The following is a 22,896-nucleotide window of genomic DNA, read 5'->3' on the forward strand; positions in this document are numbered from 1 at the left end:
AAATATTTCGATCTTTAAAAAAAAGAGGCCTTGGTTAGTTAAATGAACGTATGTACTTCAGGATTTTTAAATAGAACAGTTGGTGAAGAATTTGTCTCTAAATGTTTGTCTCTTCAAGGATCCAGGGTGGGGGTTGGGTTGGGGTGGGGGGTGACTGTGATCCCTCTGGAGATGGACAGCACGAGGCAATATCACCTAACTGTATCTTGTTCCACCTGCCCTCACCCCCACCCTGCAGCTCTCTGGGGCCGCAGGAGAACCAGTGGGGCAGGGACGACCACCTTCGCCGTGGCGCTTCGGGAGCCACGTTGAAGTTCAGAGGAACGTGTTCACCAGCAAACAAAGAGCTGCGCGGTCTCGGGTCCCGGGACCAGCTGCAGCTGCCTTTAGAAAATTCAAGAGCCGCGGTGACAAATGGGCATTCCGCACGCGAACAGACACACCCGATCTGCGGCTCCCCACAGCCCCGCCGGCGGGTCCAGCTGCCCAGCCCTCAACCCGTTCTCCCGAGTGGATTCCCCCACGACGCGCCGGGAGCCCGGGCGTCTCGGACCCAAGAACTTTCCCGTCCTTCTCCTGGTTGGGGGTGATTAGGGGGAAGAGTGGGGGTCTCCAGGGAGCTCCATCACCATACTTGGCGGGCGACCCTTCCCAAGTCCATCCTTGAGCCTCAGGCGCCTCGCGCGCCTCGCGGAAGCTGCTGGGAGCTAGTGCCAGGCGGCGGCGCGGGGCTTGGCGGAGCTGGAGGAACAAAGGGAACAAGCGGGCCGGGGAGGATGCTGCGCTCCCCAACGCCCCACCCAGCCGGCTGGAGGGCGCTGCCTGGCGCGCAGGTAGCCCGGCCTTCAGCTCTGCAAAAGGGTGTGTGTTCCAGCGAGGTACACAAAGACTCACTTCCGTAGTGCCAGGCTCCCAGCCTCCCCTCCCCGCCACTCACAGCCCGTTTGCATTCCTGCACCCCTACTGCCATCAGGGACCCAAGTGCTCCCCTGGGTGCCAGGCGCGGTGCCAGGCGGGGACTGTGCAGGTAACCCTCGGAGGAGCTAGGGCTGGATGGAGGCGGTGGCTGGGGAGAAACAAGCCTTTTTAGGCATCTGCGCCGCCCCACGCAGCCCAAGTCTGCAATCACTCTCTGCAAGAGGCAGGGCTGGGCGCGTAGCCCGGAGCGCCCCGCCTGTGCTCGCCGGCGGGCCGAGCTGCCGGGCCGGGGGCGCCGGGAGGAGGCAGTGTAACTTCCCAGTGCCCTGCGCCCTCCCGCTAGGTGAGCCCAGGCCAAGGGGGAGGCGGAGGGAGATAGAGGAGAGGGAGGGGGAGCCCTGGCGGTCCCAGGGGGCCCGCGGAGCTCCCGGGCGGGGCGCGGCTCAGACACCGCGACTGGGCCCGGAGGCGCCGCCTCGCCCCGGGGCTCTGGACCACGGTTCTTCCAGCTCCCAGAGCCACCGGCTCCACCACCGCGCAGCCCGAAACAATGAAGCGCGCGGCGTGGAGCTGAGCGCAGCCCTGCACTGGCTCCGAGGCCGATCCCCCCCCCAACCCCCGCCGCGCCCCGAAGCTGCTGCCTCCACAGAGCAGCGCTGGCCGGGAAAGGTGATCCCGCAGGCCGCCCGGGACGTGAGTGCAGGGTCGCTGTGAGCCCCTGGGTGGCAGGAGGAGGTGGCGGGGGGCAGAGCCAGCAAAAGGATTGGAGCCGCGCACTAGTCGCCCGCAGCCTTCAAGTTCCGTGGTGCGCGTCTGGCGCCCCCGCCCTGGGTCCGCGCTCCCTAGGGCGTCCGTGTGAATGTGGGAGCGCATGGCGCGCGCGCCCGAGCGGCGGCCGGGGAATAAAATGTGAGACGCACGTCTCCGACTTCGGCATCGCGCTTCTCCGGGAGCGCCGAGGTGTGGAGGCGCGGCGTGGGGAGAAGGTTAGTGAGGGACTGCGTGGGGATCGGGCTCTCGGTTACGTCTTTCCTGGTGTGGCTGCAGCGAGTGCGCTATTCAGCACGGAGTTAGACTTCGTCGGCAAGAAGACAGACCTGTGTGTGCGAACCGTTGAGGGTGGTTTGGGGAGAAGCAGGACATTCGGGAGAGGGTGAGTTAAGTGGAGGGTTTGCGCTTTGGGAACGCACGGACACAGTTTGCCCCTGTAGCTCACTAACGGTATTTTATTTGGTTCTGGAAGGGAGTGAAGATTTTTATTGTCTTTCTCTAGCCCACCCCCAAGCAAAACTGCACTCTTACAGCTTAAAGTGTGTTCTGTTGATTTCTTGTTCTCTGTAGCTACGATGTTTAGGAGCAGACGGGATCTTGAGAATATCCAAAAAAGCCGAGTCTTAATTCTTATATACTTGGCAAGTGGAAAACTCTGCTTTGGGATTGTTTTACTTTCCACCCGTGCACAGAGTAGATATTTGATGCATTCTTTTGAATACGGAATGTGACATCCATCTCTTTTGGATTTGACCACGCTGGTGCTGGGGGATTGAGTGAAGTCAAAGCAAGAGATGCTTTCCAAAGAGAATTGAATAGCTGTGTTTGGAGAAGCTGTGCTTTCCAGGAATTTAAATGAGACTTTTTTTGTGATTGCCTTCCAGGTCTCCCTTCCTAGTACCATATTTGCTTTGTGGGGCAGAACTTCTAAAGCTGTTTTATAATCTGAGAAGCACTTTGGAGGCTGAGGGAATAAAGCCTAGCTGAATTTTTGTAAACCTATATTTATTGGTCATGCTGAAAATTTAGCGAGAAGTAAATCATACTTGATTGAAATCTTTGTCTCCTAGACCACTGCATGTTCCAACCGAGAAGGGGCATGGTGGTCCTTCACGCAAACTGCCTTCCCGGGTGGGGGAATCACTGGCAGGCTTGCAATACATTTTTGTCTACAGTACTTAACTTTCTAAAGCACATTTTAAAAGCCTCATGTATGTTGTTTGATTATTAATATTTCAGAAATTGTAATAAACTTTTTTTTACCATTTTGAAATATAATGTATGACTAAGAAAGAACTAAAATAAAAGGAAGTATCATCCCCTTTCCAGTTTAGTCCTAACATCTCTTTTCAAAGGAAAAATGATGTGTGGCCATGAACCTCTTTTTACCCACTCCCCTTCCACCATCATTTTTCTGTAAAATTGACAACCAAATTTTTCACAGCACTTAAAGTCATGCATTTTGTACTAATGCACTAGAAAACCCACTGGCTATGGCAATTTGGATACTGTGGCCAAAATGGAGGGGGGGAAAAAAAACTTTAATAAATGACTTGCTTTGAATTTCACGAGATTAGAAAAAACACAGTCATGAAAGAATTCTTGATCCAATTCTTACTTTGCAATGGATCGAAATTGTAGCATTTTGTGTTTTGCTTGGTGCAATGAAGCTTCTGGAGTTTTAAGCCAAATCTCTTGTAGCTATTTTGATAGAGCCTCACCCCTTAGTTAGAGCTTAGTTCTGTGCTCCACAATTTAGAGTGCATTTGGAGACTGGTGGAGAGTTCAGAGGAAAGAGCAGAATTTGTTGCAATCTAGGAAGTAAAGGTAAAGAACTGAAGATATTTAGACTAGAGGACTTAGTTTAAGATGCTTACTATTTAAAAATGTGTGAATGATTTATTATGCAGAAGAGGGCAATCATTTGTGGTAAGTTTCTGATGAGGATAATTAAGAGGAAAAGAGTTCACTGTGGGGCGAAACAAAGTTGAGTCTTTTGAGTTGTTGCCAGTCTAACCAGCAACAGCAAGATTGGTTAAGTAGTGAAGGGGCTGCTGAGAAATTCCTGTACATGCTTGTTTCTAGAGCTTTTAATCCCTCCCTGCCCCCTTTCTGAGAGTCTTCTCTTTCTGAGATGATTGACATGTGTGTCTCTGATCAACTGCTTATTTTTCTCCTCTAGGTCTAGAATTTATTCAAGCATTTTTCAAGTGCTTAAATCTTCTCTAAAATGACAAACTCATTCCTAGGCTTCTGCAGCTTCTGCTGAGGTAAATAAATCTCGAAAGAAAAACTTAGAGATATTTGTCCTCTGGGAAACTTAATTAATTTGCAAATTGGCTGTCTCATTCATGATACTCGGAATAAAAAATATTGTATGCATGATAATAGGAACAGTCATTTAGAAACTGCATTTTCTCCTTAAGTATACTGTATTGTGTTATTCCAGATCAATTGTTTTTCCTCCTCCTGAATATTCTGTAATATGATCTTAAAATTTAATTGCTTAAATTAAATGTTTTATTCCTTGCTTAAAACATCTAATGGAAACAGATAGTGACCTCACGGTAGGTGTATGTTCAGTTTTGATTTTTTAAGCATCGAAAGCTTAAAGCGTATCCGTTTATAGAGATCTATCGTATGAAATTCACAAATGAGTATAAAAGAAATAATTACATTGAATCAGATACTAATTTTGGAATCAGGCAATTGCAGGTGCATGTTATGTAGAAATTTTCAACAAAAAACCAACTGTTGATGTTAATGCCTGTGACTGAATGGGTTGTGGATGATGACCAACTGCTGTTAGCAGATTATCACACTTTCCATTGAATATAGCTGCCATTTTTCTGAAAGACCTCCTTACTATTTTGGAGAGATTTGTTTGTAAACATCATGAAGTACACAGTGCAAAGACAGAGGCGTTAGGGAAAATAGATTTATTATGCCTTTTACCAAATCTGAAATATATGCTGATCTGAAATTCCCAGCAACCCCTTGAATTGATAGATAACATTGCAGTTCAGAATATATACTTGGAACCTATCTTGTCCAGATGTAAAATGCATTTAAAGTCATGAGGTATGAACTGGGCAGTCCTAAGGTTTTGTAGGAGCTGGTGATCTGGTCCAGCACCAGTATCAATCAGTCCTAGCCCTGGGTTAATGCTGTCATCCTGCAGGTTCTGTGCTGTCCTATGGTCTGGGATACTTCCTGGTTTGGGGGAGGAATTGCTTTGTGGACAAAAATGATATTAGTGGGCTGCTGCCCAATCTGGGGAAGTTCTATCTCCGCACAACTGTTCTTTGTCTGCCCTCCTGGCCTCTGCTGCCCCCTGTGGTCCTCTTTAGGAAAGAAGTCCGAATTCAAGGCACTCATGCCTCTAAAAAGCTAGAAGGATATGAGGGCTGGGTTTTCAGTTTTGCACTTAAAGAATAAAGTGGTAAAGAAAGCTTTTGCCCCTGCAGTGACCTGCCCTGGGACTCAACTAGAGTTCAGTTTCCAGTACTGTAAAAAGAAGGCCTAGATTAAATCTCCAAGGTGACTTCTGGTGTAGAGATTCCTTAATATTGATAATTGTATGTTCTGGTGCACTTAAAAGCTAATTTCCCTGCAGCCCCAGGAGAGGGTTGTAATTCAAAGAATAATAATAACAACTGATTTTCACATTTTATGCACCACACCCTGCTATTTGCTTTGCATAAATTATCTAGATATGCTTTAGCTACCACCAGGGGAAGTATTATTATCCCCATTTTACAGGTGAGAAGGCTGAGCTTTGAGAAGGTGAAGTGCCTTCGCAGAGCAGGGATTTGGACCTGGGTCTGATGTCCAGAGTGCATGCTGTTAGATGGAGATCCATTCCACAGGGGAACAGGAAACAACCCCTCCTTTCATTATGTTATACCCAGAGACTGGCCATGACTGAGAGCTTTCATTTCATGTTTTAAACCATGGCTGAGCTTGCTGGGTGGAGAAGATTGTGCCCAAAAGAAGGTGCAGGCAGGGGAACCTGTATGTACTGATGGCACATGTTCATCTGCAAGCAGAAAATAGCTTGAACTGCAAGTTAAAATATGGGCTAGGAAATTTGGAATATTCATTCACTCAGTATTAGAATGAAATTCTGACTCATATGAAAGGTGTCGTATCAGGTGAACATTCCAAGGAAAAATTTAGGCTTGGATTTGTGAAAATTATCCATCCACTTTGAGCTATTAGATTGGTGAAGAGAGAGAAAACTCAGAAAGTTGTCTTCTGGGACATTTAGAAATATGTTGGCTAAAGCATTAGAGAATACACTGTAAAGAAAAATTCTGCAATCTTGATTATAAGTCTCTGTTTTCAGAAGTTTATAATTCACACATTAAGTTCTATTCTGTGCTGCTTCTAGTATTTGAGCCTGAAAGGTTAATGCTTTATTAAATTTCAAACAATTGGTTTTCTGTGTTCGAATTATACAAAATTTTCAAATAGAAGTTCTTGTAAGTGGGTAATTGTTGTGGTTTCTAAAATGACTTAGCTTTAAATTAAATTTGGGGAAGGGTAAATCTCTTCGATAATCCAATAACTTTCATTATTCAGAAATAAATTTGAAAAGTAGCTTCCTTGAAAGCACAGTGATGACTTTTCTGAAATGTAAGAATGATATTGTGGGCTTTAAAAAAAAAAAAAAAACCTGTATTTGTGCCTCTGACCACAAATAGGTAGAAAAAAGTACAGTTAATATAGGATTTGTTAAATTCTGTTAATCCAATTACAAAATGGACCCGTTAATATATGATTAAGTGAATTAATTCACTTTTACTATTGGAAGAAAGATTGTGCTGTGTAAATTATATTTCCAAACTGGCAAAAATATATTCCATTTAAAATCTCCATATGTAAAAGGACTGTCCTTAAAAAGATATACATGAACGCTTACACATATTTAGAAGTAGGGGAACAATAATTCCATCCATTAATGTGTTTTTGCATTAGCAATTAGGAGTGAGAACTTGAATTAAGATACTTGAGCATTAATGGTTGGGATGCGTAGCTGTTGAGTAACAAAATCAGGCCTAGAGCACAGTCCTTCTCACTGAGAGAACATTCTTTTTCTTTTATGATTTACCTTTTTTTTTTTCTCTGCAATACTAGGAATAGAACCCAGGGATGTTTTATCACTGAGCTACATCCCTAACCCTTTTCTTTTCTTATCTTAAGGCAGGTCTCATTAAATTGATGAGACTGGCCTTGAATTAGCGATCCTCCTAACTTAACCTCTGGAGTACCTGAGATTTCAGGCATGGGTACCGAGCCTATATTACTTATCTCTCAAAAAAAATTGCATGCTCCGTATTCTGTGTGGCTTGTGGGACGTTAACAAAAATATTTAGGGTTTAAACTTAACTCCTACTTTCTTATTAAACAGGACATAAATGGAAAAACAATTATTTTATTTATGTGAACATATATGTATGAGCCTGCACATTTATAAATGTTCTTAATAACAAATGGCATCTTCAGGGACCTTTGGTAGTTTACAAATTTTTTTGTTGTTGTTGTAAGTCTGTTTTTTGTTACTGGGGATTCAACCCAGGGGCACTTTTCCACTGAACCATATCCCCAGCCCTTTTCAGATTTTATTTTGAGACAGTGTCACACTAAGTTGCTTAGAGCCTCACTAAGTTGCTGAGTCTGACCTTGAACTCCTTGAACTCCTGCATGGGCCTCCCCAGTCACTGGGATTATAGGCCTGTGCCTCTGCACCTGGCTACAAGAATGTTTTTAAATGCTGAGACAAACTCCTGAGAGAGGCTGATAGGGTATCCAGGGGCCTGGACCAGGGCTGAGGTGATTCAGCCTGTCTCCTGAAGAACAGATTACTATTTGAATTTGCCCTGAATCATAGTGTCTTCTAATCTCCGTAGATAATAGTTTAAAGAAGTCAAACAGTAAGCCCACGAATTTTACTTTTTGAAAATACTAAACTCCGTAATTCTCAAAGTAATTTTTTAGTGTAGTAATATAGGAGTAAATGGCGACCGGATAAGTGCAGCATTTAAAAAAAAACATGTTAACACAGTGTGTATAAATATGTATATAATCTGTACATAGGTCTATAATTTCAATTTTTCAAAGGGCAGTTCCCCCTCCCTACCTTAAATCATAGTTTAGTTAAAAACAAACAAATAAAAAAAGAATTCTTTCCATCAACATTCACAATTAGTTGATGGAAGAGTTGAACTAATTAAGTAATTTGCCTGATTTAACACAGTCAGCCTCTGGTATCTGCAGGTTCCGCACCCACAGATTCAATCAACTGGGGAATGGAAATATTTGAAAATAGTTGCGTCCTTACTGATCATGTACACTCTTTTTTTCTCATCATTATTTCCTAAACAATAAACTATAACAACTCTTTACATAGAAATTACAATGTATTAGGTATGATAGATAATCTAGAGTTGGTTTAAAGGATGTGCCAAGTTTCTATGCAAATATTATGCTATTTTATATAAGCAACCTAACTAAGCAACCAAGAAATTTTTTTTATCCATGGGGGTCCTAGAGCCACTCCTTTTTGAAAACCAAGAGGGAGCAGTACTCAATATAACAACATTGGGGGGTGCCATTGAATGGATTGGTTACTTCATTAATTATTTGAGGTGGCAAAGTTTCAAAAATTTATTTTTTGTATAGAAAAATGTCTATAAGGTATGCTTGAAAATAACATGACTGCTTCCCTAAGTTAAACCCAAACATTTTTATATTTTCTTCATTCTACTCTTTGTACCATAGACTGTATTATAATCATACCCTAGTAATACCCCACGTATCACTTTGGGTACATACACAGAAAACTCAAATTTGTTTTGTTGGTTTGGAATTTTCTCCAATACCACCTCATGACTGTTAAGTGCAGTATTAGGTGGAAAACCAGAAGTGTGTACAAGAAAAGCTTTAGGCTGTATTACATAATATGCCTCTTAAGGAGCAGTCCCAAGAATCCTATACATCAAGGAATCTTCGTAGTTGGGATACATAACCCAATTTGCCTGTGGACTCCAGGAGTTTAATCAAGTGCATGATGTGCATGTTTTCCTGTGAAACCTAAACTAACTCAAACTACCCCAAGTCTCCATGTGAGTTCTTCTCTCAGTGGCCCAAATTGGATCTGTCCTGTACTTAGTGTGGACAATGATAGGTGAGTTTATAATGCTGAAACATAAAGTGACCCTGCGAATGGCTTATACATTTGGTTTGGGAATTACTACATTCATGTGGTGCCTGAGCAGCATCCCCTGAATGTTTAATGTGATGCAGCCAGGTGCCAGGGTGCTACCCTCCAGGTCTCTGCTAGCAGGAACTTGATGCAAGGCCATTTGTACCTTCATTCCTTGCTGAATTGGAAGGCATACTTACACTGATTAATTTGCTTCCCAGCGCATGTATTTCCTGTGAACCCACATATTTTTTCCTCCCAAGTAGCAATTCAAGTTGTGTATGGGTTCAGAGGTAGGTATAGAACAGTATATCAACAAAAAAAATGTCATGTGCATCTTTTGTTTTCTTGCTGTCAGTTTTTTTTATTAAATAGAAAATAAAGATTGACATTGCAATAAAGTATCTAAATACTCCTCTTGTTTATACTTTGTAGTTTCTAAATTAATCCTTTTTTTCAGAGAACATCCAGGTGCTTGAATACCTTGTCATTGAACAAGATGGGTCTGGAGCTCACAGACCATCCTATCATTCAGTTTGTGGGGGTAGGGGGCTGGTTTCAGGATAGCACCCTACCTCACTGTTAGCAGAATCGGCAGAGGCTCAAGTCCCTTATGTCAAATGGCATAGTGTTTGCATTTCACCTATGCACATCCTCCTGTGTATTTTAAGTCATCTCTGGGTGACTTAGAATACCTAATATGATGTAAATGCTATGTAAATAGGTCTTACACTATATTATTTAGGGAATAAAGACAAGAAAAAGTCTTTACATGTTCAATATAGATGTAGTTTTTTTTTTCAAATATTTTCCATCTGTGCTTGGTTGACTATAGATACAGAATGTGCAGACACTGAGATCTGACTGCATAAAAAGTGTCTCTGTGTGTGTATTATATGTAATATATACATATATGTATGTGTGTGTGTGTGTATATATATATATATATATATATATATATGAATATAAAATATTTATCCACATTTACCTTCATGAATCAGTATTCTTGTCTGTTCCATCTATGCTCGCGGGTCAGATTTCATCAGCGTCTGAAGTAAAAAATTTTGAAGTATAACAGTGCCCCAATACCAACTTTGAAAATCTCAGAAGAACATGAAGAAGCAAACTTAATCATGTCCCCAGCTGACAGATCCAACAGGCCAGGAGAAGATACTCTAAAATGTCCAAAGATGGTATACTAGTCAGAAAAAACTGACCCATGTGATGCTGTTCCCTGGAGGTCCTCAAACCAGAAATGGATGATGTCAAATGGAATTTGGGAAAAGAAAAGAATACATAGAAGCAAATCATCCTCACGCTCTTCCTACTTAGCACTCTTTTGTTTTCCTCCAAAGAGGCCCTTTGGACACAAACTCTCCCCCATTCTCTCTCTGCATGTCTGTGTCAGTGATGTACTTCTTATACCAACATGAGTAAGAAGGAAGCCAGGGCACCTGCTCTCTCCGAGGCTCAGGTTTATTCTGATCAGGGTGCAGTTGCAACCATCTCCATGCATCCATAGGATTGGTTCTAAGACCTCAGTAGGTACCAGAATCCTTTGCTCAAGTGCTTTACATAAAATGTCCTAGTGTTTGCATAGGACTGCACCCAGCCTCCTGTACACTTTAAAGCATCTCTAAGTTACTTATACCTAGAACAGTGTAAACACTGTGCAAATTCTTGATGACAGGAAAATAGTCTAGACATGCTTAGTACATGTGATTTGGGGGAATGGGTGTTTTTGATCTGTGATTGACTGAATCTGTCAATGTGGAACCTGTGAACATGGAAGGCTGATACTTATCTTGTTTTCAACTCTGTACCTAAACCAAAGGATTGCTACGTGGGAAAACTATTAAATCCTTTGCCAATACCAGCTTTCCTCAGATCTTAGTGCATAGGGAATAAAGATGCACTAAGATGGTTTATGATGAATTTTCATAAACCAGATATACCTCTGTACCACATCAAGAAATCAATGTTATGTGCATCGTTTATGTCATCCTGTACACTTCTCTGATCGCTGTCCCCAAAAGTTAACCACTATCTCGATTTCTGACAGAAAAAATTACCTTTGTGTCCTTTGGTTAAAGTTTAAACAAAGTACCTTAAATTATTTAGCATATTTTTCTAGAATTCAGGCAGAGTTAACCAGGAATGAAAGTATTGGTTGTACTGTTAAAAGTCAAAAGGTTCAGTGTTTATTCATCATTGAAATGTACATGCTATATATCAACAACCCTAGACTTATTAATAACACAAAAGCTTAGTTATTGTTGTCATTCACTGAGTTCACTATAGGTCTTTCTCCCATTGACTACAACCACAAGATCAAAAGTAAATTTAAAAATTTTTTAAAAGTTAGCAGATTATACTCTAAATCTTGAATACATACTTGACCAAAATGGAAAAAAACACCAAAAAAGATGAAATTTGCTTTACTAATTGAATTAATTTCATTTGGCAACTTGTAGCCACTGAATTATGAATTTGAAATAATTTAATATTGCAAGTAGACACTGATAGATGGATAGTTCTAGTAGTTATTTTATGTAATATTGTTAGCTTGTCTTAGGGATGTCGAGGAACTAGTTCATAAAAAAACCTCAGCATGATGCAGAAGATTAAAGTCATGTTTATAATACGATTCCTTCGTACTTTTATTCTCATAGAGAAATTCTACATTCCAATGTGGATTAATAAGTGAAAATCTAGAAACCTAGTCCAGGCCTCTCCCATACCCCATCAGTTACCTAACTTACACTTGTGTGTGGACCCACTTTGAGAGCTGTTTCCACTCTACTGAAAATTCAAAGTTCAAAGGGATATAAAGAAAAAGTAGAAAATCTTAAATTAGAAAATCTTATCAGATCATCTTAAAATTTGGTAGGAAGAAAAAAGAACAAAATATGAGAACATAATTTAAGAAGCAAAAGGAATAAAAGGCAGATTCCTTAATAAAGCTCAGCTGTGCTCAGATTAGATTGCATAAATTCAGGATTTTTCCTAAAGCCAGAGAAGTTGACTTACATCAAAAGCCAGATGCAAATAGTACCATTTGGTGCGGAGCAACCTGTTTGGCAGCGAAAACTGACGTGCATTGAGGTTCTAGGGTTCTGCTTCTGTCCTCTGAAGAGGAATCTGTATCTGCTACCTGCTGCTGCCAATACCAGCTTTCCTGTAGTGTGCCCTTGGCAAATGCTATCTAAGTGGCTTGGAAGTATGTGCTTAGGATGCATGTGCTTGTCCAGAGTCTCCTCCCTCATGGAGACCTTGACATTTACAACGTCCAGAGCGAAAGTTCTGCATGGTATGTAACAAAAGGAGCATTTTATATTAGGAATTTATTTTACATTTGTCCCCCACCCAGCTTTAAAAAAATCCATTTTTAATTCTACATGTTTATTAGGTACAGTGTGATAATCCGATATGTGTATACAGTGTGTCATGATCAAACCAAGTAATTAGCATTTCTGTCTCCTTAAACTTTTATCATATTTTTGTACTTAAGCATTTCATGTATTCTATCTATTTTTTGCCATTTTTACCGTTTTTCATTGGTGCATTATGGTTGTACATAGCAGTGAGGTCTGTTGTTACATATTCGTACGTGCACACATATAACCTGGCCAATGTCACTCCGCAGTATTTTCATTTTCCCTCCCCTCTTTTCCTTTTTGCTACTGATCACTAGGAACTCTTGCCCTCCTCTCTGCACATCCATTGTCCTCTGCTTTGGCAAAAAGTCAGTTTCCAGGGCTGGAGCTGTAGCTCAGCGGTAGAGCACTTGCCCAGCACCACAGTTTAAGAAAGAAAATAGTTATCTTTCCAAATCCTGAGCTCCATCATGTGACATTCTCCTTAGAAAAGCCCAGGTCTTCCCCTGGGGCAGGCAGGACCTAGGCTGTAACTTAGAACTTCCCGTGCTCCTGGTTTAGGCTCATGGGCTCCACTTTCCTGCTGTCCTTTAAGTCACATCCACTTTCAGGCTCTCCCTGACCAGATTGTTAAGAACCTGACTATTTCATGGTCCCATTCCCCAACCCCCGTCAGTTCCTGTTAGTTCTTACCAGCAAGCCTTCCCTTCTATACAGGTACCTCCGATGATTGTCTTGCTCTGCTTGCTACTCTTTCAATGGACTTCACATCCCTCCAACTCCTGCTTCACCATGTTTCCTGCAGGCAACCCCAGGACAGTGTGCTCAGCTACTCAGCCCATGGCATACTGCTGAATTCATCACATGCTTCACATCTGTTGAATAAATGAAGCTAAAAGCCTTATTGGATTAAAATGACAGACGTCCACTCTCTAAATGTGATTTTTAAAAGGGGGAGTGGGTGGAATGTTTTCCCCTTTCTTCAGGTAGTAGTCCCATAAACATAGATCCCCAAATTCTGTTGATCCACAAATAGAACATCTTAAGGACAAGGTGCACTGCCCAGGAGGACCATTCTTACATACCTTATCTAACGCCTGAGCATTGCAGTTAATCACTTTGGAGAAATACATTTACTAGCAATGTCAGGAAATCAGCATTAAACCATTCAACCTAATAATTTTTGTGACACTTGTGAATCTCACCGAGAAAAACCTGAGATTCACATTTCTTTTTATAATTATTACAAATAGGGTTGAGCCTCTTTGCAAAGGCTTCAGAACTGAGGGACATACGTAATTGGTAAATAATTAGTATATAAATTGAGTAGGATCTGTCTGTGGAGAATTTGTAAAAGCACATTGTTTCAGATTCACAAATGCAGTATCAAATCCTACCAATTAGAACTACATACAGTCTCAGCACCTGGTGAGATAATGAGGCAGCTTCAGAGAGAATGGGCTCAGCAGTATTTTGTTATTGGGCTGGGTTTTTTTTTTTTTTTTAAATTCTACCAGCCCAAGTATCATCTAAGAACAGCTGTCAGACTTTGGAAAAGGCACATCTAGACCAGGGTATACAACGTCAGCTGTCCATGAAGAATTACAGTTTTAGGACCGCGATCACCATTTCAATTCAGCCCTGCTGCAGGTGGGAGACTGATGTCTTTAAGTCTAACCGATCACTATGCTGTCCCCTGTCAGCATGGATGTGACCTTATTCTGCCAATACTCGCAACCAAAGCCAGTTGCAGAAGTGAGGGGCACCTTGTGAGGACAGAGACAAGTGTCATTAAGAGTTCACATGGAACTCTGTATATTTTCAGAGGATCTTCCTGGACTCCTCATCCTCTTGAGTTCTAAGTGCAGTTTTACCCCCAGTGTATTTGGTTTTGTTGTTTGAAATTTTGCAGTTACTCAAAAGGTCAAGTTAATACTGGGGGGCATGCCTGGAACATGTCAGTTAATTAAAGTTCCTTACTAGAGTTGCAATACCCACCTCACCACTGGTTAAAGTTAGGGACATTGAATGATTGTGTCAGTGGTAAATCACACATGGCAGGAATTTAATGAAAGCATAGGAAGTGGAGTTTAAAACAAAGAAAAAGTACCTGGAGCCCTTGAATGAATCATTTCACTGCTCCATTTACCTATGCACTGGGTGCTAGGAGCTGCCTGGGAAGGAAGAGAGAAGATCCAAAGTGGACTTCTCTGCCTGTGTAAATAATCTGGAATCAAGTTCATTATCAAGTGGATGTTAATGACCTCCTGTGTGTTGGCTAAGCAGTGGTCATGTTGACTGTCACAGTGCGATAGTTCTGTGGTCTGATGCCCCCACCACCACCCTGGCTGTGCCTGATCTCCAAAGGCTGTTCTCTGTAAGAAAGAAAATTTGGTCTGTCTCCTGTCAGCAGCCTGGTTGGGTTCCAGAACACTGGGTGTTGCTGTGATTTAGAGTAATATATTAAAACATGAAAATTTTGTGTTTCTTAATGACCTCAGATTTCTGCACACCCCCAAGCTCTTTTCATTTTCCTTATGAGTCATGCTAAGCCAGCTTAATAGGGTTTACATTGCCAGTTGGTTTCTGTGCACTTTTAATTATGTTGTTGTCCTTAACAAGGTTTCTGATAGCGGGATGTGGTTAGAACAGTCTTCCTTATGACTGTGTTCCGGAACATGGATGCCAGGCAGGAAGGCCTCACCCCGTGCTAAAATCAACCCATTTTCCACAGGAAACCCATAATCACTGGATATTGGAAGTGGTTTCAAAAGAATCCCAAACTTTGGGGAGAGGGGCTAAACGTGACTTTTTTTTTTCCCCCAACTGCTTTTGATTTCTTGAGAAGGTTTATTTGCTAGGCCGTGAAAGTAAATGAAAATTTTGTGGCTTCCTAGAAAACTGGTAATAAATAATATGGATCTAACAAGAAGTCCTGGGTTTGCTTGTTTACACTTCATGAATATCTGAGGTAACTGGAAACTGCAACATTTGGGCTCTTCTCCGTGAAATGACTATTAGCCATTCAGTTTACAGACCAGGAAAAAGATGGTCTTTCTTCATTTGGAGGGAAGAAGACCTACTCTTTGGAAGACTGACATCTTGCTGGGCCATCCATCCATCGCAAAGCATCTTGCCTCTCACTTTACCAAAGGTGGAAACGTCTCATCTCTGGGTCAGAGGAGTTCCTGTCCCAACTGTGGCAGAGTGCAGGGTCCCCAGGTGACTATGAAGTCTGGCCATACCTGGTGTATGTGGAGAGTACCTCAGCAGAGTGCGCGGTCTCCTTACAGTCTGCATAAATAAATAAAAGATCACCTCTCTTAGGCTCAAAGGTCAAGAGCCTCTTCCTGTCTGTAGTGGGTGAGGCTGGAGAGGAGGGCATGGTGTCCTGCTTAGGTGTGAGGGAGGGCTCACAGGATCCCTGGGAGCTGTCTACCTACCCGAAGCCTCATGCTTGGCCCTGCATTCCCAGGTGTGGAGCCTTGCTCTCAGTCAAGTTAGTGAGAACAGCTTAAAAGCAAACAAGCCCTTCTCTCCCAGGATTCTTTCCTGATCTGGAAGGTTCTTACTGAGATTTGAAGGCCCCCTCCTTTCCAGAAAGCTAGGCAGTAAGAGGGAGCTTCTATACTTTTGAAACTGTTCTTAGGACCTTTCAAAGGGCAGGAAAGCTGGGTGGGGTTGAGCTTACCCCACCAGCCGACAGTTACCACCCAGTTAATCCCTCCCAGAGATCCTCAGCTGCCCATCTCAACCTCTGGAAGGTCTCCTGACTTCCCGGGACAGCAGCAGTTGTCTCTGACTTCGAAGGGCATTAGATTTGGAGCTCCTGGGGAGAAGAGATGAAAGGAAGAGACAAGATGTGTTTTGTGTTTGCAGCAGGAAATTAGCATTGTAGCTTGGGGTTGGGGTTTTCTCTGAAGATTTGAATAGAGGAAGCCAGGCTCTGCCAGAGGTCCACACCCTTCTCCCACTTCCTGCCTTCCTGGTGGGTTGTACCTATTCAGAAGGTGCCCTTCCCCTCCGCATGGGGAATTCCACTGTCTGCAGCTCCTTCCAGCCTTTCTGGGTTCCTTACCTCTCCATGTCTTGTACTTGTGACCATTCTGGTCACCAGCCCCCAATTCCAACCTCCCTCCCTTTCAAAGTTCTTTAGATATGGGAGTTTATCCAGTTTGTGTCTGTCTCCCCAATGGCTAGCAAATTCCTCCCATAGATAACTTGTTGAATAAAAGAAACTTGATCTGTGGGTTTTACAGTCTAGCAATGGCTCCTGTTTTAGTCAGCTTTTTTGCCACTGTGACCAAAAGACCTGACAAGAACAATTTTAGAGGAGGAAAACTTTACTTGCTGCTTAGGATTTCAGAAGTCCCAATCCACAGAAGTGAGGCAGAACAGCAGGGCAGAAGGGTGTGGCAGATGAAAGAGCTCAGGAGTGACAACAAGGAAGCAGAAAGAGAGAGGTCCATTCACCATAGACAAAAGGCAGCCACAGCCTACCAGCCGACAGTTACCACCCAGTTGATCCCTCTCAGAGGATCTACACACTGAGGAGGTCACTGCTCTCCTAACTCAGTCATTTCACCTGTAAACATTCTTGTATTGTCTCACACTGGAACTTTGGGGAAACACCTCATATCCAAACCATAACAGCTGCCTCCCCATGTATTGGGGTTTTTTTTTTGTTGTTGTTGTTTGTTTGTTTGTTTATTACACATCTCCAGCCACAGTTAACACTGTGGGAGCAGAAAGTTATACAAGAAAGATACATTCTTGAGTTGGAAATTGGCTTCCTAAGAACAGAAACAAGTTGACTTATTGTAACTGTCAGGCCCCAAAGTCCATAAGGATGCTAGGTTTCTGGGATAGGGTTTTTTTGTTTTTGTTTTTGTTTTAATTTTGTTTTATGTTTTGTTTATTGGGGGGGTGTTGTTATTGTTGTTGTTGTAAATATTGGGTTCTTTCCTCTGCTTTTTTCAACTTCTGGCCTCCAATCCCATTTCTTGTTTGTTTCTCGTGTCTGTTTCCTACAGCATCTCAGGACTTCAGCATTAACAGCCAGCCCTACGGAAGTGCTGCCAGAGGCTTTCAGGGCAGTTATCTTTGCTTTGGGACTTGTACACAGATATTTAGTTTATTATGGCCAGTTCTAAAAATTTATGACCTATGAAAAGTTTATTTTCAGTGTAATAGAGGTCAGAATTGGACATTTAATCTGAAATCCATATGTCACTGAGCTGCACAATATATGAAGGCATTTTGTAACTGTAGAGGGCAGTCTTGAGGACAGATGGGGGCTCTGGAGTCAATAGACTCAGATGAGTTACTCTTTTCCTTTTCCTCTATATATGTAGTGGGAGGAGCCATATTCTGGGCTCCAGGTTCTCCTATGTAAAATGAAAATGAATGATTTATTTGGTTCTTTTTTTGACAAAGAGTATTTTCCCCCACTACTGGAGGTTAAATAAACTCGGATATGTCTGTCAGTTATTTAAAAAAATATATTTTTATTTTTGAGGATCTGGCTAAGTTGTTAGTTGTCTCAAACTTGTGATCCTCCTGCCTCAGCCTCCCAAGTTGCTGGAGTTATGGGTGTGCACTGCCATGCCTGGTGACAAATAGTATTTTTAACTGCCAACCAGCATCCCTGGACAGGGCTCAAAGGTAGAACTTGTCACTGTTATTATTAGAATACAACAGAATAGTTAAAGAAGATAGAATTGGCTACATGTTTAGCAAATCTGCTGGGCGGGGAAGGGGGAGGGCTCTTGCTTAAGGAACCTTAGGAAAAGCTACATAGGTTTTTTTTTAGTTTGTTTTGCTCTTAGATTACAAACAATAAAATATAATGCCTTTTTCTCTGAAATAACTCACAGTTGATGTAATTTACAAACCAGACAGTGGTTTTGAGGACCTTAAGGAAGAAAGATCATAAAAGGCTTAGGGATGGGAATTCCCTGACTTTGGGCCCTTCCTGGGATTCAAGCACATGGAATTTTAATCTCCTTGTATTGTGTACAGTGCTCATCAGAGGAAGCTCTCTGAAACTAGATGTGGGCTTAGCTCTTTGCTAGTCTCCCCCTTCCTATCCAGCCCAGTGCTCTAAAAGATTAGATCTGCCATGAAGTTAAATAATTAAATATGAGGGGGAAAAAAAACAGAAAGACGTTGAAGTTAAATAAAACCTGTCATCTTTTTGCTTAGATTAAGATTCTTAGAAATGATTTTTGTCACCTTTGAATTTAAAATTGTAGGCTTAACAATGTGCCATAGGTTAACAGAGTTAGATATCCCTGGCACAGAGTAAATATCTGCTCAATGAATGGAGAAAGGATAGCTGAAATGACTCAGATAAAAGAAGGGGGGAAAGAAAGGAAAGGCAAAGGGAATAAATAATGAATTATGAGATGTCTGGATTGTCAACAGAGGACTAATGACCCAAGTTTTCAAAACTAAAGAGCCTTATTGCTTTCAGTGAGAGGCTGAATGAACTGATAACAGAGCAAAATGGCTTTGGAGTCAACCTGAGTTCAAATAAGTCCAGATACTAGGGGACGTTGTTCAAAATTAAAATGGGTCATTTTTCTCCAGAAAGCAGGAAAAACATGCACTGAAATGTACTAAAATTGTGTTGCCCTTCCTTTCCCTCCTCCCTTCTCTCCCTCACCTTGTCATGGTGTTTTAACGTCCTAAGTCAAGAAAAATTAAAATTTTTATTATTATGAATTTTACTGTTCATTTTTATCTTGTATAGTGCCAGTTTTGAATGCAAATAAAAGAGCATTTAACTAGTTTTCAGAATCTCTGAAATCACACGGTTCTTATCTCTCAGCTGGCTCATGTGTATTTCCTTCTTACCAGAACAGTGGAGAGACTGTCTTTTTTTTTGTTTTGATTGGGTTTTTTGTTTGGTTGGTTGGTTGGTTGGTTTTTCTGGCTTTCTTTTCTTTCTTTTTTCTTTTTTTTAATTACGCTTCTTGATCCGTGAAGTGCCTACCCACAGTTTACCAATGAGTATGACGGGGCTTTTCTATGGCATCCTTTCCAGCGTCAGCAGTTGGCTAAAATAGGGAAATAAGAAAGGCTGTGAGGGCATACTTGGTCAATCTTCATGGAGCCCCCTACCCCGCTTTTTTTTTGGGGGGGGGGTGCGGTGCAGGGGATTGAACCCAGGGCCTTGTGCATGCAAGGCAAGCACTCTACCGACTGAGCTCATCCCCAGCCCCTGCTTTTGCTTTTTTTTAAACAGAAAGCATGGCCTCTCGGGGCAAAGGGACCCCCTGTCATAAGGGCAACATGGTTGATGACCTTGTACTTGTTTTCAGTCTTGCTGAGCGCCATGCATCGAGACCAGACCTCCATGTGCACTAGGGCCTCACCGGCACTGCTGGTGAATGCACAGCAAGGTTCGGTGGACGCATCGTTGCACTGCACATGCGCATTCTTGTTCGCTTCATTCTCTCCCATCCAGCCTCGCTTTGAGAACACGAAGACAAAGACAATATTATTGGGAACATTGAGACTTTAGAACGACAACATTAAGCCGGCCTGGTCCTTCTGAGCGTGGGATTGTAGGTGATGCTAAGGTCACATGCCTGGGGCTTGGCCCTAGTGACAATCCAGTGGTATTTAGCCTCAAGGAGCCTGTATCCTCACTGAAAAACTGAACCAACAATAATACCTAATTTGTAAACTGGTCTGTTTAAATACAGGCAAGGTTATATTGCCCATGTAGTACTACCCTTGGTACCTAGGAAGGCTTTAATAAAAGTTAGTTCCTATCAATTCTGCTACTAAGCAAATCTTCAAACATGATGGTTCTATTGTCGTAAGGCAGCCTAATGCAAATGCAAGCCAGAGTCATTAAATGTCACCTCTAGAATTGAACAGGCTGCAAAAAAACATTTTATAAGTCACAAATATATTTTATTATCTCTTTTGAAATGAGTCAGTGTCTGAACAATTGAATAAGCAAATAAAACATACTGCCTTAGAGGTTTTGGAGAACAGAGCCGTTTTATAAAAATACAAGGCCTGGATTCCAACCCCATGTCTCTCGGTGCACAATTTTTTGTCCCCTCTGTATCTCAGTTTCTTCGTGTCTAAAGAGAGAGTGTCAGATGTCTGACATAGATCAAAATTGTTACATGATCAATTTTGTCACACCGAAATCGTCCAACTAGGTTAACACCTAAAGTAAAAATGAAACCAGATACATCAATGAATGTAATAAGGATGTGATAGAGAAGAGGTACAATAAATTTGTTTTATCATTGCCGCCTTTATGGATTGAGTGCTTGTCCTTTGTTAAGAACTGTACAGCTGTCGCTACAGGAGGAGCTTTTGCTTAACGGGACTTATGCACAAATATGTATTTCAGTACTATGCATATTTCAGTACTATACACATGCTATTTGTTGGCCACAATTCACCCCTTAAAACTCTGAGCATTGCCCGGAATGGTGGCGCATGCCTGTAATCTCAGCAACTAGGGAGACTGAGACAGGAGGATCACAAGTTCAAGGTTAGCATCAGGAACTTAGCAACTTAGTAAGACCTTATTTCAAAAAAAATAAATAAATAAAAGTAAACAACAACAAAAACAATGACTAGAGATATAGCTCAGTGGTTAAGCACCCCTGGGTTCAATTCCTGGTGCCAAAAAGAAAACTCTGAGCATGTGTTTTCGCATGTTTTAAGGGGCCTGCATACAAAAAGCTATCTAGGTGTCTGAAGTGCCTGGACTTAATTTTCTTATGTGGCTCAGGGTTTTCTTGATGGAGTGAAAAACTATGGTGGGCCTGAGTTGACTTGTAGTTTTTCAGGAGTGTTCAGAGCCAATTATTCAACAGAATTAAAAGTAAAGGTTGTAAATACTCAACATTCACCCCTTACTAGTGATTTTATTTATACTGTATACAAAGATGAGCTTTCCCAGATCTTGTCCCAGGTCTGCTCAGTGACATCACACTGGTATTATTGAAACTGGCTTATGGTGGAAATATTTATACAGAATGGGCAAATGCTGGCAATTGGGCCTCTTTCCCCACTCTCCTTCCCTGAGAGGCAATTGTAAAACATTTATCAGCATGCTGCAGAGTAGGAACCGCTTTAATGTAGAAGTTCTTCTTGAAAGATTTGTTACAAGCTGTGGCTTTGTAGGCCATTACCGAACCCATCAGAGATTGGGAAAGGAGGAGAAGAGAATGAACATTCTTTGAGCATCGGTGCCTGGCAATACATTAATTGCCTTTCGTATAGAGCCCAATTAAAATCCTCTTAAAGGCAGGATAAGCTGTGTGATATTACCCTACTCCTGTAGTAGAATAAACTGATCTGTGGTTTAGTAACTTGACCATGTTGATATACCTAATTAATGAAAAAAACAAAACAGCCTATGTTGGGAATATATTTATTTGTGACTCAGATGCTTATTATCTTTGCCATATCCAGTGGAAATTGGAATACCTTTGTTTTTATATTATTTATTGATTTATTTATATTTTGCTGTGCTGGGGATAGTACCCAGGGCCTCGCACGTGCTATACAAGTGCTTGCCACTAAACTAAACCTCCAGCCCTGAAATTTGAATCTATTTTGCAAAAATAACAGTGTTAGATGCTATGGTAATATTTTTGCAAGTATAATTAATACCACATTCATTCTTTCATTCATTTATCTTTTTTTTTCTACATAAGATACTGGAAGTGAAATGTGCCAACCACTCATCATTTGAAGGTTCTGCCCAGGGAGGAATGGTTAGGTATGAAGTGCCATGAAAATGCAGGAAGGGGGCAGGTGCGGTGGTGCATGCCTGTATTACATCCGCAGTGGCTCCAAAGGTGGCTGCAGGAGGATCCCAAGCCAGCCTCAGCAATTTAGTGAGGCACTAAGCAACTCAGTGAGACCCTGTCTCTAATAAAATACAAAATAGGGCTAGGGATGTGGCTCAGTGATCGAGTGCCCCTGAGTTCAATCCCCCCAAAAACAATGCAAGAAGGGACCAGGGAAAATTAGAGAGGATCAGGTAGCCCTCGCCAAGGCATGTAGGTGTGTTACTGGTGTGGCACGTGGTCTCTAGTGTTTAAGTGTTGCAGGGAGAGGCAGGTTTTGGTAGAGATGTCGAGAGATGTCAGATTGTGGTTAGACAAGGTCTCTGTGGGTAGTTTGCGAATTCCAGTCAATGTGTTTAACGCTGTTTCTGTGGGAAACATGCCCAGATTGCCAAACCTCCCCCAAAGGCACACCCGGAATGCAGCTGCCCTTCTTTCCAGCCTCTCCGCATTTCATTCATCCACCCACAGCCCTTTCAGGGACATGCCCTCCCATGAGAAGTTTTTAAGAGGCAGATCATGGGCCATGCCCTTGGACATTGTGGTTCAGTAAGTCTGGAGTGAATCCAGGAGTTTGCATTTTAAACCCACATGCTTAGAGATTCTAAGGCAGCAGCAAGCACCATGCACTGGGAAATATCGTTCCATAGCTTTTGTGCCATCTTTCCAAATACAAGGAAAGGACACGCACTTAATAACTCTTCCTAGCACCGCATCACTTTTACATCTAGTCTCTGTTGATGTCCACAGACACCTTGTGAGACGTTGATTACGCGTCTTAGTTTGTAGT

The 22,896-nt window shown here is 42.1% G+C and overlaps 1 protein-coding gene across 5 annotated transcripts in view; it reads left to right on the forward strand.

Annotated features, from left to right (window-relative positions):
- The first annotated feature begins 1,161 nt into the window (after positions 1-1,161).
- St6gal2 (ST6 beta-galactoside alpha-2,6-sialyltransferase 2) overlaps positions 1,162-22,896 on the forward strand; it is a 75,934-nt gene continuing 54,199 nt past the window's right edge. The window contains exon 1 of one of the 5 annotated variants that reach the window (XM_046420266.2): positions 1,162-1,261. The gene's annotated coding sequence lies outside the window, so the exon portion shown is untranslated. The other 4 variants (XM_046420265.2, XM_046420263.2, XM_046420264.2 and 1 more) reach the window with 4 other exon arrangements.

This window comes from Marmota monax, unplaced genomic scaffold (genome assembly GCF_021218885.2).
Source record: "Marmota monax isolate L192 unplaced genomic scaffold, Marmota_monax_Labrador192_F-V1.1 WCK01_AAM20220418_F8-fsc00204, whole genome shotgun sequence".
Lineage (NCBI taxonomy): Eukaryota > Metazoa > Chordata > Mammalia > Rodentia > Sciuridae > Marmota > Marmota monax.